At 38.7% G+C, this 12,333-nt stretch overlaps 1 protein-coding gene across 1 annotated transcript in view; it reads left to right on the top strand.

Moving 5' to 3' along the window:
- The window catches only part of LOC127450511 (sodium channel protein type 4 subunit alpha B-like), a 59,129-nt gene that overhangs the window by 755 nt on the left and 46,041 nt on the right, over window positions 1-12,333 (top strand). The window lies entirely within an intron of this gene.

Consider the following 12,333-nt stretch of genomic DNA (forward strand, 5'->3'; position numbering starts at 1 on the left):
AAACGCCATGCTGCACTTAGTTTTGCATTTGCTTTTACACTCTAACTTTTTAACAAAAGCACATCTATATCCTGAAATAAGGCTTTAAGAGTTTATTTTCATTTAAACATCTTTCTCAAGACTTAATCTGGCCCTTGGTTTTCAGACACTGGATGCATCACCACAATTTCATTTGCAGGTGCACCTATAGTGAAAAACTATATCTATATAGTTATAACGAATTACTAAACCTATAGTGATTTGTCAGATGCTTGCAGGTGCACTGTGTTACTTATTTAACTGAGACAAACACTTGGTGGGCATAAGTGTATTTGTGTGCTCTGGGATGGTCATACCTTGGACCAAATGATACTGTATTTTAACTTAAGTATTGAGCACACTCAGTTGAGATAAGAGGGAATAGTAACTTGGGCTAGTTGCATGGTCAGCCAGTTGACATTCCATAAAGCTCATCATGGTCTAATTCCTTCAGTTGTATCAGACAGAGACTAAAGAGGAAGGCACAGAGGGGTCAAGAATCATTGGTTTCAGTTGAAGCACTGCTGAGTGAGAGCATTTAGCACTGATAATGGACAGAGGGTTATTTTATTGTGTTAGGGAAATCTTCATATCTGCATTTGTGCCATGGCCAATCAGGGGAGTGGACATGACCTGCATAAACTTGCGCTGGTCTGATTCCTGATAAAATAAGGAATTAGAGGGGAAAACATTTTTAGACAAATATTTCAGCTCTGTAGGTCCATACAATGCAAGTGAATGGGTGCCAAAAGGTTGATAGGTGTGGGTGAGAAACAGATCAATATTTAAGTCCTTTTTTGCTAGAAATTCTTCTCCCTGCCCAGTAGGGGGTGATATGCATGAAGAATGTCAATCACCAAAAACAAAAAAAGAAGAATGTGAAAGTGAAAGTGGAGATTGACTGAGCAGGGAGGAGAATTTATAGAAAAAAGGACTTAAATATCAACACCTATAATATAAGTTACGAAGACATGGATTTAACAGTTGGAGCCTTATGTATTACTTTTATGCTGACTTATGTGATTTTTGGAGCTTTCAAATTTTGGAACCCATTCACTTACATTGTATGGACCAAAAGAGCTGAAAAATTATTCTAATAATCTTCATTTGAGTTCAACAAATGAAAGAAAGTCATACACATCTGGGATAGCATAAGGGTGAGTAAATGATGAGACAATTTTCAACTTTGGGTGAACTATTCCTTTAATGCAGAAATATATTTACACATTTTGGAGCAACATATGTAGCCATCCAGATGACATATTTTCCAGGGATGTTCCTGCATTTTACAGCAGGAGAAAGCCAAATCACATACTGCCCAGATTACAAGTGCATGGCTGTGTAAGCAGAGAGTCCAGGTATTAGACTGGCCTGCCTGCAGTCCTGACCTGTCTCCAACTGAATGTGTGGTGCATTATGATATGCAAAATATGCAACGAAGGCCCCTTACAAATGCACAGCTGAAGACCTGCATAGTTGATGAATGGAGGAAAATTCTGCTTGCTAAACTTAACAAACTTGTGCCTTTAGTGCCCAAATGCTTAATAAGTGATATTAGAAGAAATGGTAATGTTACGCAGTGTTAAACACTCAACTGTCCCAACTTTTTTGGAGCATGTTGCAATCATCCGATAGTAAATGAGTGTATATTTAAAAAAAAAAACACAAAAAAACAAAAACAAACACCTTTTACAAGGTAAACCATCAAATAATGTGTTGTTGTAGTGCTTTCAATATAGCACAGGGTAAATAGAATTTACAGATTTATTGGCATTTTCCATACTGTCCCAACTTTTTTGGAATTGGGGTTGTATATAGAAAGAGTTCTTACTATTTATTCCACCAGAGAATATGTATGGATAATAGAAAATGGCTAGAATTAGGAATTATTAGGACTATGTCTATTGTTTTTTATTGTGAGTTTGTGTATTCAAGGATATACAGTAAAATGCTTTTTGTTGAGAATTTGAAAAAAAAAAAAAAATAAGAAGAAAAAAAAAGAAAAGAAAAAAGCAATAATCTACCAGAGGCCATGTTTGACAGTGATACCATGGAAAAAGGGAAGTGGTTGGCACTATATGCTAAGGTGGATTATATGCTGTTTACTGTTGCAAAGCAACCTGGTGCATTAATATAGAATTAATTTTATGTATGCTATGTAGATATTGGCTATTTTACAACGGCTGTAAACATGGTTCATCCGATCAGATTTTAGAGCTGGAACTAAGTGTTGTATGAATCCTATTAAAGGAATGACCAGTCTTGGCCTAGAAGTATTGGCAAAATTCCTCATGAAACTCTCATAAATAATAATAATAATAAAAAAAAAAAGGTTTGTGAATTGAGGCAGGGCTAAGGCGGCAGTGTATGTTTCTGAGTCCACTCACAGAGTATACTCAGAGATATGGACTAATCTTTTATTACTTAACTTTATTTGTGGAGATAGGTTGAGATGGTTTATTATTATAAATATTTTTTTTAACTCCATATATAATCATGTATAACTAAGCTGGAGGAGTTCCCTTTGATCTGGCCATTAGAGCCGACATTCTGTCTCCCTTACCATCTCTCAACAGTGATATTCGCCTCCAGAGACATTCGTCTCTCTGGAATATGTTTACAAACATGCTGAACTCAGATGGGCTAATGTGTGAGCAAGTACAAATGTCTGAATATGCATTAGAGTATCAGCGAACATCCATAGTTAGATGGCTGTGTAAAGTTTTTTCTCTCTACATTGTATGCATTATTTAAAATTATGTTTTTAATTGCTGTAACTCAGTAATTGATGTGTTGCATCTACAGTACATCAACTGAAAAATGAGCAAGGCAGATTCCAAAGGGTCCATCACATTCCAAAATCCACCTAGGGTGCTGTGGCTTAGTGGTTAAAGATTTGGGATGGTAACCCCAAATGGTACAGGTCCAAACACTGCAAGGGCAGATTCATAATGCTCCACCATTGTGCCTGGGACAAAGCATGTAACCCTCAGAGAGGGTTGCAGAATTGTTTGCATTTTTAGACCCATAAAAATACTTCAGTTAGTGTAACTTCTTTGCATTATTGATTTAGTCAGATTAAATAGCATATTTACCTTGAATAAAACCTGTAAAAGGGATAGTTCACCCAAACATGAAAATTCTCTCATCATTTCTCACCCTCATGCCATCCCAGATGTGTATGACTTTCTTTCTTCAGCAGAACACAAACAAAGATTTTTAGAAGAATATCTCTACTCTGTAGATCCATGCAAGTGAATGGTGATCAGACCTTTGTAGCTCCAAAAATCACATAAAGGAAACATAGAAATAATCCATAAAACTCCAGTGGTTAAATCCATATCTTTAGAAGTGATCTAGTAGGTGTGGGTGAGAAACAGATAAAAAACATAAAAATGTTTTACCCTAAATCTTCACTTTCACTTTTACATCTGAAAGTCACATGTGGTGCTGGGCTGCATTTTCCAAAAGCATCAGCATCGTAAACCTAAGTAGATCGTAGAAACCATTGGCGCCAGTGGTCTCTATGATCAACTTAAGCTTGCGATGCTTTTGGGAAATGCAGCCCTGTTTAGTTTAATTTTTACATCTGAAAGTGAAAGTGGAGATTTAGAGTAAAAACTGACTTATAGATTGTATGTTTCTCACCCACACCTATTATTTTGCTTCTGAAGATATGGATTTAAACACTGGCATCATATGGATTACTTTTATGTTTCCTTTATGTGATTTTATTTTGAGCTACAAAGGTCTGATCACCATTCAATCAGGGAGACACTGTCCCGGGCCCTTTGATGAGGGTGGACCACTAAGTTCCTCCATGGTATAGCCTAGTATTTGGGTCTGGGGAAGGGGGCCCACCTATAAAAAATTTTGTTCTGGAACCCGTGAATTTAAGCAGTAACCCTGGCATTGACTCGTTTAAGTATCTGCCAAATTAAAAATCATGAATCACCTGTTATCGTGCAAGTGAGCTGGAGGGCTGTCTTTAGGGAGTGGATGGCTTCATTTGCTGCTCTTTGGAACTGAGATCAGATGGTTCCTCTTGAACCCTTAGGCCATTCATTCCCAGATCAACTACTCTTTGCCAACTTTTCCTTGCTTTACTCTTTTGCCACCAAAGCTTCCAACACCCCTGCCAGGATGGTGCCATAAGTAAGAGAGCAAGACTCCTCGGGGGGCCAGGTCCCACAAGCCTTCATTAGACACACAGATCAGGTTGGAGTCTCTGTCTCGTATTAATACCTGTCAGCAGCACAGTGTCCATTTAAGTCCACACTCTGGCTCCAAGATGAGACACCAGCACTACTCACAAACTTCCAGACTGGAGGCATGCTGGATCTCGGCGTTGATTCTGAAATCGAGGGCAATGATCAAATAAGGGACCCCAGGAGGGTGTAATTGGACTGGTCACTTTTCTCTGTACTTGTTCAGCTGGTTGTGTATGTGAACAGGAGACTTGACAACATCTTTAAGGTTTAGGGAAGTTTTTGTCACCTTCCCTTGTGATGGTATTTTCTTCACTTTGTGACATTTACAAGAAGTTCAGTCAGTTTAGGAGTACTAAAGCATGTTGGGAACAGTGGGTCATGCAATGTTGGAGATAGATGGGCATTTTGAGGCTGGGTACAGGGGCGATAAAGTTTCTCACCTCTGGATTTAATTTGTTTGCTCATCCAACTCTAAAACATGCCTACCACGAGGCAGATCATCACTTCGTACTGTGTCTTTCAGCGCTGGAAATGTATACCATGATTACTTAATAAAGCTGCATAAATGGTATACACTTCTTTCTTAGAAGCCTCAGATCTTGTGCCCACAGTTATCCTAGAGAAGGGTCATGTTATGTTGACTTGGAACACACATCCATCTTGTTATGTTTGTCTCTGCAGGGAGATTCTTTCAGTGGTCCTGTATGAATTTGTGTAGACAGTACATGTAAAAAGGTCAAGCTAATATATGTATGTTTGTATATACAGTGGGCCCCAAAAATTATTTAGACTCTTAAAGGGATAGTTCATTTTGTGTGTGAATTTCTGTCATCGTTCACTTACCCACTTATTGTTCCAAACCTGTATGATTTTCATTTTTCCTTAGAACATAAAAGGAGGCAAGTCTCAGTCACCATTCACCAGTGATGGGCATGAATACATGAAAATGTATTTAAAATAAAAATACAAAATACCTCAGTTTAAATGTATCAAAATAAAATACCAAATAATGTGTGGAAAAAAATTTATCAAAATAAAATACAGTATTTTGTATCTTGAAAATACTCAAAATACATTGGCCATTCAAAGAAGTATCACTGTTAGGTATTATATAAGCATATGTTTACGTTATATAAAATAATATAAGGCCCAAGTATTAAATGTAAAAGGTTTTACACATTTATAGTCACGTTGTGCAAAGATCTGGGCAGCAGAAACATTTTTCATTTCATAGTCTGTCATAATATGACATACAGTATCATACAAACATACTTGTTGACTCCAAAGAGCAATAAGCTTCTCATCCAAATGCAGTTTCAGTCAGCTTTTGCAAGGTTATATTTTAAAATGGACCAAAACTGTATAATTTATGGTGTGGTTATTTTTATCCGTCATTAATTTCTTTTGCAGTATTTCTGCATCGAAAAGTACCTGTTCTCACAGTCATGGAGCTCACGCTCTCTCTTCCTGTGTCTTTTCCGCAATGCAAAAGAAGTGATCGTGAAGATGGAGAAACTTTTCCGTGTGAAAGTGCATGATTGTTTATTTATCCAATCGAGGCTTGTCATAGAACACGTCAACATGCAGCTTTCAGTGGGTAAAAAATGCATCCAATAAAAACAGACTGTTGTAGCTCATTTTAATGCACGAAACCAAGCTTGGTGATAGAATCGAATAGAAATAGAAAGAGTGCGATGAAAACATTCACATCAGCTTGACGTCTTGTCCATTCTTCAATAAAAGAAGCTCATTGGTCACTTGATGAGAACACAAGACCCTGCCTCAGAGACAAAATTATTTTTTCAAACAAGCCGGATGTGTTTTTTCAGTCTTTGAAGTCATTAACTCAGCAGGAAGTCCCAACAGTCAAGTGATTAACACCTCCCACTGAGAGACACTAATGCATGCTCTGTCTCCCCCTGCCTGGCCGGAGATTGTTAATGAAGCTAGCACGTGAAAATCATTGGGAAAATCGGCTAGTGAGACACTGCCGTAATACCAACAATCGATTAGCTAGCGCTAATGTCCAGTGCAAGTGCTAATGCTAGTGCTAATGCTATTTTCCCCTTGCCAGTACTCTTTTATTCCTTCATGTTAACTGAAGGCAAATCTGAATGATGTTCCATTTTAGCTTGCTACTCCCAAAAATAGTACAAAGCAGGTGGCGCAGCTGTAAATACCTAAAGAATTGAGACCTGGGAATCCCAAAATGTTGAACCATATTTTCAAAGGATCTCAACATTCCACTCTCATATAGGTCACCGAGCATATTAACCTCCCTCACAATCCACTCTGTCCAGCAGAAAGGGGACTTATTAATTACATAACTTTGGGTTCAGACATATGCTCGAAGCAACATTTAAATAAATGTCCGAATTAAACACTCTGGACACTTTTGTCCATACCGCGTGCAAATGCGAGATAACGGGTTGTAACTTAACTTCTCCGGTTAATTTGATAGAAAGGCTTTGCAATGGTGAAATAGGGGCAAGAACTTCCTGTTCAATACAAAACCAGGGAGGGGCTCTCTCAGGTGGAAGCAACCAATGAGCCAAATGTCTGAGATCGAATGCATAATAAAACAAAATCTTGGGTAGGCTTAGCCCACATTTGTCAGTCGGCCTGTGCAATTTACTGAAATGTAATCTGGGATATTTTTCATTCCAAATGAAGGACTTCTCTATGCTATCAAATTGCTTGAAATAAGATAGGTGGACATCTATAGGGAGAGACTGTAGCAGGTAGTTGAATTTTGGAATACAAATCATTTTAATAACATTAACCTTCCCAATCATAGATAAATGTAATGAAGCCCACCTGGCCACGTCGCTCGAAAACCTTTTCATTAAAGGGTTAAAATTAACTCTAACTAAATCACACAAATTTGCTGGGAATAAAATACCCAAATACTTATTGCCCTGTTTGGGCCACTGGAAGGCACCCAGCTGAAAAGCCGTTACAGGGCAGTACGCCAAAGCTTCGGATTTAGACCAATTAACTCTGTATCCTGAGAACTTAGAAAAGGAATTAATAATTCTGTGGAGGCAAGGCATAGATCTAGTAGGGTCGGAGACAAATAGTAAAATATCATCTGTGTAAAGCAAACGTTTATGCGCCACACCTCCCACCATCACCCCTGGAAAATCATCCTCCTTTCTTATTGTGGGTGCTAATGGTTCCAGGGCAAGACAGAACAATAATGGGGAAAGAAGGCAACCCTGCCGGGTGCCCCTATCCAGAGTAAAATAATCTGAAATTAATCCATTTGTTTGTAACGCCGCTACCGGGTGTCTATAAAGTAACTTAATCCATCCAATAAAAGTATTCCCGAACCTGTACCTTTCCAAAATCTTAAGACGATATTACCATTCTACCTTATCAAACGCCTTTTCGACGTCAAGTGAGATGGCAGCGACCGGAGTCTGATCATTCGCCACTGACCACATGATATTGATGAAATGCCTAATGTTATCAGAAGAGCTATGACCCAGAATAAACCCCACCTGATCTATATGTATAAGAGATGCCATAAATATACTTAACCGGTTAGCCAGAATTTTTGACAATATTTTAACGTCTAGTTGGATCAGGGAAATTAGACGGTAACTCTTACACTCACTTGGATCTTTGTCCTTTTTACGAATCAGACTGATCCGGGCTTGTGTCATGGTTGGCGGAAGCTTTCCATTCTTTAATGATCCCATATAAGCTTCTAACAAAAGTGGAGCCAGTTCTGTAGCATAAGGTCTAAACAATTCAGTGGCAAAGCCATCTGGCCTAGGAGCTTTGCCTGTAGGCAAGGCCTTAATTACCTCGCCAAGCTCCTCCAAGGTTATCTAAAAATGTTTTGCTCAGTAGTCAGTTTAGGAAGTTCTAATGGATCCACAAAGTTTCTAAAAGATGAAGACATGGAACTAAAGAGATTAAGATAGAATTCTTTAAAAGCATTATTATTATCAATGGCCGAGGTAAATATTTTACCACCAGCAGATTTCACTGAGGGAATGGTAGAAAAAGACTCTCTCTGTTTTATATATCTAGCCAGAAGTTTCCCTGCCTTGTCCCCTGACTCAAAGTATGACTGTCTTGCCCTGAATAGCCAAAACTCCACCTTCTGTGACAAAATAGTACTATATCTGTATTTCAATCCAGTCAATTCTTTGAGGCCATTAGACAACATTCGGTGCTTCAGCTCTGCCTCGGCACTATTAATATTCCCTTCCAATTCCACGAGTTCTTGTGCTTTAGATTTTTTGGTTAATGAGGCACACTGTATGATCCGGCCCCTAAGAACCGCCTTAAGTGCCTCCCATGCCACCCCCACAGAGGATACTGAGGACCAGTTGGTCTCCATATCGACACTGATTTGAGCCTTTAGCATTTGTTGGAATTCAGGATTTTGCAAAAGGGATACATTAAAGCGGCAACTATATGATTTCTTTTTCTCCGTATGTGGCAACACCTCTAAACACACCAGGGCGTGATCTGAGACTAAAATGTTTCCAATTGAGCAATCAACAACAGATGAAATGAGGGACTTCGATATATAAAATAAAGTCTATTCTAGAGTAAATCTTATGGACTGATGAAAAAATGTATAGTCCCTACCAGATGGGTTCAAAAGTCTCCAAATATCTGTAAGACCAAGATTTTTACACATCCTGTGAAGCATCACTGTTGCTCTAGGGGGCTTGCACAATTTTGCTTCACTATGATCAAGGACTGAGTCCATCAAAAGATTAAAGTCTCCTCCCAATATTATATCATGAGGGGTGCCAGTGGCTTGCAACTTCCCTTCAAGATCTATAAAAAAGTTAGGTGCATAAATATTAGCCAAAATAAGACTTTGTCCCTGAATTTCAGCTAAAACAATAATGACTCTTCCTAATTTATCTTTACTCTGTTTGAGACATTTGAATTGTAAATGTTTACTTATCAGTGTAATGACTCCCCCGCTCTTAATCGAGCCAGCACTATAAAAAAAATGCCCACCCCATATCTTCCCAAATTTTTCAGCTTCCTGTGGAGAAAGGTGCGTTTCTTGAAGAAACACTATCATATTTCTTACACTTAAGAAGAGAAATAACCTTCCTTCTTTTTATGGGGTGCCCCGACCCATTCACATTCCTCGTGGAGAGAGATAATCCACTCATATTAACTTCTGACATTTTGACATATAAGAAAAATTGATTGTGTGTCAAAGACAAGATTATAAAGACATTCCAACATTAGTGCAACAAACAAACCCAGAACATCCCCTAGAACAAAAAAAAAAAAGAAAAACATGCGCATTAACCCCACGCACGACAGCACCAACTGTCATCCATCCCTCCAAACTCAAACAATCCATACATGCCTATGAGAGCCCCCGCGACAACCTTGCCGTCGGATTGCTCAAGTCTGAGCAATTGTGTTTCTATACAAATTTTGTGAGACAGAATTACACAGCAAAATATAATATATAAAACAAACTCCAGCCAATAGGCAGAATAAACACAAAGAGCATGTAGCTTCATCCATAAAACTGTCCTGAAGGTGTGATATTCTACAAAATAAACTCCAGCCGCTAGGCGGAACCAGCAAAAAAAGAGCACGCAGATTCTTCAAACAGTCAAGTGAATGTTCAGTGTGCCGGTCCACTCGGCTACAACATAAGTGCAAGCAAATGACTTACTCCAATGACTTTGCAAGAAATACTCCACAAAATAAACTCCAGCCGATAGGCAGCACCAGCACAAAAAAAAAAAAAGTGCAGGTTCCTCAAACTGTCAAGTGAACGTTCAGTGAGCTGGTCCACTCAGCTGCAACATGAGTGCATGCAAATGACTTACTCATTCCAATGACTTTGCCAGAAATACTTCACAAAATAAACTCCAGCAGATAGGTGGACTAAGCACAAAGAGCGTATAGATTCATCCACAAAACCGCCCCGAAGGTGTGTTGCTCTACAAAATAAATTCCAGCCACTAGGCGGAACCAGCACAAAAAGAGCGCGCAGATTCTTCAAACAGTCAAACGAATATTCAGTGAGCCGGTTCACTCGGCTGCAACGTGAGTACAACAAGATGACTTACTCACTTCATTGACTTTATGAAGGACATCGTTTGTTTTGGACATGTGAATATTTTACTGCCATCCTTAGCATCTATTCTCAATTTGGCCGGGAATATCAGTGCAAAAGCGACCTTTTTTCGGTGACGTTTTCCAAGTCCCCCAACTTCTCCCAGACACGCTCCAAATCCACCTTGGTTGCTAGTGGATTAGCAGATAATTCCCTCTCCGATGACTCCAGGTAAGCGATCCATTTCTCGACATCTCCCACTCTTGTAACCACATCAGTAATCTTCGCCTCCATGGCAGTGATTGATCGACATATCACAGCAAGATCCTCCAAGTCAGCAACGACCTTCGTCAGCATTGTGACATGTTCAGCATCTCTCGTCACATTTCCCGCACCACTCTGACCAAATCGACTCCCAGGTCCGTGGCCTGCTGGGGGGTGTCAGCTTGTGCATGTAAGTGTCTTTTAATGTCTCCAGAGCCCGAGGATTTTGAATTCTTTGACATATTGTCCTCCTAGAACAGTTAGGGAACAGAGTGTATCAAATCTCACCGCTTTATGTTATAAAAAGTATTAAAAGTAGCAAAGTGCGCAGAGCTCACTGTTCACATGTCCGATCCTTGCATGGCGTCACGTGACCCTTGGTTTGACATTATTATAAAACAATTGATATTTTGTTCTGAATTAAGGCAAAAGGTATTTGGACACTTTCTGATTGTCAAACAGTTGTGGATCATGTCCATAGGGATCATGTTAATGTGATGAACTACACCTGTGGCTACTCTGCTAGGACACCTGTTTGAAGATGGGGAAAACTGACTACAAACACTAAAAATCACCTTGAGACCAGTTGCTTAGAAGTAATAATTTTGAAAATAATTTGAGTACAAAAGTAACTTTGCAGATGCCACTTTTTTGATATTTTGTATCTATTGTAATGCCATTCAGACATTTCTAATCATGACTTAATTGAACAAAAGTTTCCATATAATTTGGGGTAATATATATATATATATATATATATATATATATATATATATATATATATATATATATATATATATAAGATCTTGCTCCTTCGTCCAAAAAAACACACACAAAAAAACAACATGTGACATAATTGCAAATGCGTCAATTTGGAAAAAAGTTCAAATGGAAAGAATTGCAGTTCGCTTTTACTTATCCACAAAAAGGGGGATTGTGAGCAGAGATATCCAATGTTATTATTTTATTTGTACATCACTACAAAAATTTGCAAAATAAAGTGCTCTCTGCATATTAAAAAAGACACAAACGTTTCGGTCCCACCGAAGACAAACACTGATGAAGATCTGGTGGGACCGAAACGTTTGTGTCTTTTTTAATATGCATGGAGCACTTTATTTGCACATATCTGGGGCCACTGTGTATACTGGTGTATTTGCAGGTTTGTATCTAGATGCTTTGTGTTAGTGTCTGTTTGTCTCTGTGTGTATACAAGCGTCGTCCTTATCTGTGAGTGTGATATGATTGAGGCACCCTTTTCATACTTGGAAAATAAAGCCCTGAGTCCGCACGACAGGACTAGTTGAAGTAAAGTGATCTCTGTTTGTGACAGCAGCACGTCTCTCAGTCCCGAGCCTTTGAATTTAGCATGTTCTTGGCTGCATGGAGAAGGTCTTGTTCTTATATTTGCTTGGCTGCTAGCTCTGAAATTGGAGAAATCCAGTCTCCAGGGGTCTACCAGAATGATAAGCTATTGAGATGTTTGTGTGTCAAACCCTGCTAACATTTCAGAAGAGACTAGCAGAGATGTCCAAATGTATAACACAGATAGGTGTATTTAAGCTAAATAAGGGTGAGAATGTTAAAAAAAAATCAGATCAACTTAGTTCCTTCCAAGGTTGCCTTTTTTAGCTTGTCCTTGCCAGTCACCTTTGGCTTGATTTATTATTATGCGGCATTGTGAAATTGCTTTAGAATGATTTTTACTCATAAAAAAATGCTATACAATTGAACTGAACTTCCATACAATTGAATTTAATTGATGGTTTCTTGTGTGAT

This window comes from Myxocyprinus asiaticus, chromosome 13 (genome assembly GCF_019703515.2).
Source record: "Myxocyprinus asiaticus isolate MX2 ecotype Aquarium Trade chromosome 13, UBuf_Myxa_2, whole genome shotgun sequence".
Lineage (NCBI taxonomy): Eukaryota > Metazoa > Chordata > Actinopteri > Cypriniformes > Catostomidae > Myxocyprinus > Myxocyprinus asiaticus.